Source organism: Mastomys coucha, unplaced genomic scaffold (genome assembly GCF_008632895.1).
Source record: "Mastomys coucha isolate ucsf_1 unplaced genomic scaffold, UCSF_Mcou_1 pScaffold15, whole genome shotgun sequence".
Lineage (NCBI taxonomy): Eukaryota > Metazoa > Chordata > Mammalia > Rodentia > Muridae > Mastomys > Mastomys coucha.
In genome coordinates this window covers 76,243,529-76,247,818 of record NW_022196897.1, presented here as the reverse complement: position 1 = coordinate 76,247,818, position 4,290 = coordinate 76,243,529, and the positions used below count along the sequence as shown (strand labels likewise).

Below are 4,290 nucleotides of genomic sequence, written 5' to 3'. Positions count from 1 at the left end.
CTTTAAGGGCTTCTACTTGTTTACTCGTGATCTCCTGTAATTCTTTATGGGATTTTTTTTTCCTCTTTAAGAGCTTGTACCTCTTTACCTGTGTTCTCCTGTATTTCTTTAAGGTAGTTATTAATGTCCTTCTTAAATTCCTCTAGCACTATCATGAGATATGATTTTAGATCCAATTCTTGCTTTTCTGGTGTTTTGGGATATCCAGGACTTGCTGTGGTGGGAGTACTAGGTTCTGGTGAAGCCAAGTAGTCTTGGTTTCTGTTGGTAAGATTCTTACATTTGCCTTTTGCCATCTGTTGATCTCTGGTGTTAGATGTTCTTGCTGTCTCTGGCTGGAGCTTATTCCTCCTGTGGGTCTGTAAGCCTGTGTCAGCACTTCTGGGAGATCAACTCTCCACTGGTAAGACTCGTGTGCAGAGGGCTGTGGATCAGCTGTCCCTCCTGAGTCCTGGGATCAGAACAAACCCTGGAGACAGGATCTCCACTTGCGGAAAAGGTACATCTACACAATGGAGTACTACTCAGCTATTAAAAACAATGAATTTATAAAATTCTTTGTGAAATGGATGGATCTGGAGAATTTCATCCCGAGTGAGGTAGCCCAATCACAAAGAACACACATGATATGAACTTTCTGATAAGTGGATAAGTGATAAGCCCAGAAGATCGAAATACACAAAGTACAATCCACAAACCACAAGAAACTCAAGAAGAAGGAAGTTGAAAGTGTGGATACTTCGTTCCTTCTTAAAAGAGGGAACAAAATACCCATGGAAGGAGTTGTAGAGACTAACTATGGAGCAGAGATTGAAGGAAAGGCAATCCAGAGACTGTTCCACTTGGGAATCCTTCCCATATTCAGTCATCAAATCTAGACACTATTGTGGATGCCAGCAAGTGCTGGATGACAGGAGCCTGAAATAGCCTCCTGAGAAGCTCTGACAGTACCTGACTAATATAGAAGTAGAGACTCACAGCCATCCATTGGACTGAGTACAGGCTCCCCAATAAAGGAGCTAGAGAAAGGACCCAAGGAGCTGAACGGTTTACAGCCCCATAGAAGGAACAACAATATGAACTAACTAGTACCCTCAGAGCCCCCAGGGACTAAACCACCAACCAAAGAGTACACATGGTGGGACTCATGGCTCCAGCCGCATATGTATAGCAGAGGGTGGCTAAGTTGGTCATCAATGGGAGGAGAGGCCCTTGGCCCTGTGAAGGTTCTGTGCCCCAGTATTGGGGAATGCCAGGGCTAGGAAGCAGGAGAGGGTGGGGTAGTGAGCAGGGGGAGGGAGAAGGGAACAGGGGTTTGTTTTTGTTTTTTGTTTTTATTTCTTTTTTCTTTTTTCTTTTTGGATGGGAACCAGGGAAAGGAGATATTGTATGACATGTAAATAAAGAAAACATCGTGAAACTTCTGAGGAAAGAGATAACCTTGACTTCAGCCTCTGAAACCTCCAGCTAACCCCTCCTTTTCTAGAAGAATCTCCAAGACTTCCAGGCAATACCAGCCAAGAAACAGCTTTTCAGACTCCTGTGTCAGCTCAGGAGTGAATCAGGAAGCCAGAATCTGACGAGATCTCATGGCAGAAGGCCTACTTCCAAGTCACATTTTCTCTGAGACGTCTGATAAAGACTCAGATGAGCAACCCAGCGAGCAAATTGATCCCTGTGTGGAACAAAAAGACCCAGTGGAAGCCTAAAGATCCAGGCCAACCTGCCAAACTCGTTGATTACGTGAGCCCCAGGAGGAGTGGGCCCAGAGAGCCAGCAGAAGCTGCTGAGGAACATCACGCTGGTAGAGGAAACAACCAAGACCAAAAAGCTTACTCTGGAAGGCAGAGGTGGAGGTGGGTGGAGGTGGAGGTGGAGGCGGAGGCAGAGGCAGAGGCAGTGGACAGAGGTAGGCAGCCACTTACAGGCAGCCCTCCAGGACTGGCAGGAAGCATCTGAGGGACTGGTTCCACAAACAAATTTTAACCACAGTGAAGGACCACACTCGGACCTAGGAACAGGGGCTGACATGAGCGTGCACCCCACCTTGACTCCAAAAGTCCCAGTGCCAGTGGGGATGGTCCAGTGGCCACCCATGCTTTGTGGGCACTGGGTTGTCGTGAGGTACCAGGTCCAGGCTACCTACCCCTACGTTACCTTAATCCCTGTGACCAACATAATCCCGTGCTTCGTGTCATTCAGTGCCCCCGTGTTCTTAACCTACCATCCTTGATGACTGGTGTCTTTCAGTGTCGGCCCTCTCTGGCTGTGTTTCTTTTCTCCTGAGGAAAAGAGCTCACAGTTGAAAAGGTTTCTTCTTTCTCACAGTTTACGTTCCAGTTCATCACAGCCAGGAAGACAGGGTACCCGGCACTTACAGTTGGTCCTGTCACACCCCAAATCAAAAGCATGAATGCAATCTAGGTTCCCAGATGGCTCTAGATTTGGTGAAATTAACAGTTAACACTAACCATCAGGCTATTCGTCCCACCTGGAGTTTATTATTTGAAAAAAATATACATATATATTTATGGTCCAGTAGCATATATATATATGTATATGTATATGCATATGTATATGTATATATGTATATAGATCCCTCCTTAACACTTCCTCTTCCCACTTCCTCTCTCTATTTTTTTTTTAATCTGTCATGCACCCTGAAAATGCATGATTGTGGGTTCATCCACCGGAGTATGGCCAACCTACCACAGAAAAATGACTCTTCTCTCTAGCAACCATCAATCACCAACAGCAACTTAGCTGGGGGTGGAGCCTCATGAGCCCCCTCCCCATCCATGCTGCAGTGGCGACTGGCTTGATCTTGCAGCACAAGACTTTCTCAGAAATTTTATACCCTCAGGGAAATGGGGTGATGCGGTACCCCTGCAATCATGTATATAGGAATCATGTGTATAGGAGGAGCCAGTTACAGAGCTCAGATGGAAAACGGCTACTGGGATGCAAGATTACAGATTTGAACCAACAACGGATGGGACTAAACATCTCCTAGCCCCGGACTAACGCAAATGGGAGCCAGGAAGGGAGCAAACAGCTCCTGAAGCAGACCCAGCCATGTCTAGAGCCAGGGAGGATGAGTGTATGTATGAAGTTGTTCTTTGAAGCAGGACATCCTGATGTGGAACTTTACAGTTTGGGGCAGCAGTAGCTGTTCCTGAGATGGTTTTACTATGACATTTTATGGTATCTGTGTGGACATGCATGTGCCCCAGCCTCTCTGACGGAGGTCAGAGGACGACTTGCAGAGACAGCTCCTTCCTTTTACCCTGTGCAGACCCGAGGCTTGAATCCCGGCCTGTAGGCTTGGCAGAATGTTTATACGTGAAGAACTGTCTCACCAGCCCAGGATTCCCAGGTGCGTTGAAAGGAAATAGGAAGAGTTCAAAATAGATTGAAAATGAGTAAATCAAAGAAAATTGGACAAATCAAACAAAAGGCACAAGGGTTTATAAAAGGAAAGAGGGAGAGAATAAGCCACACTTAAAATGCTGAGTACGAGGCTGGCCAGTAGTGGCACGTCCCTTTAATTCCAGCACTTGTGAGGCAGAGGCAAGAAGATCTCAGCAGTCTATGTTGCGGGTGGACTCTCCTCTGTAGGTTATGTCTCAGTCAGACCCAGCTGGGGTGGCAGGCAGATCCAACTAGAATGGTTGGTGAGGCAATGTTCCAAGCTGGTTAGTTTTAAGAATGTTTCCACAAGAAGGCAGGATGCTCTTGTGGTCCTGAAAAACAACCCCCAGACCAGAGAATAAGGCCAGAGCTCGACAGCTGGGGCTTGAGGGATCTCGTGGGTAACTCACCTCTGCCAGCTATCTGTGAGGCCAGTACTTAGTTAATGTCATTGGAAGTTTTACTGTATACTAGGTTGGAAAATGGGAAGACGCTTTTAGACAGAACCAGACCTTCTCAAAGGCAAAGCCACTCCTGGCTCCGAGATGTTGTTTTATACTATTATGTCTGTTTGATTTTTTTTCCACCACAGACAATAGATTTCCAAATTCCTGATATGTATGTTCCCTAATCCTTGTGCCATCTGGTCAGTAGCATCATATTATGTGAAGCCAGTGGATTAAACTTATGATGGGTAGGTTAATTCTCATCTGTTAACAGATCCCTGTGGATCAATGTTTTGTGAACACTGGGTGAGTTCAACGGATTTGTGCTTATCTCTGATTTCAAACATTCTCTATAGAGGCTTTTGAAGTCCTGCTTCCCATGAGGCATTATTAGGCATTATTATGAAGGGGAGAGACTACAGATCTCTGGGGA

General features: G+C 46.0%; 1 pseudogene; it reads left to right on the top strand.

Moving 5' to 3' along the window:
• Positions 1-1,589: 1,589 nt before the first annotated feature.
• LOC116091725 lies at positions 1,590-2,233 on the top strand (annotated as a pseudogene).
• Positions 2,234-4,290: the final 2,057 nt, after the last annotated feature.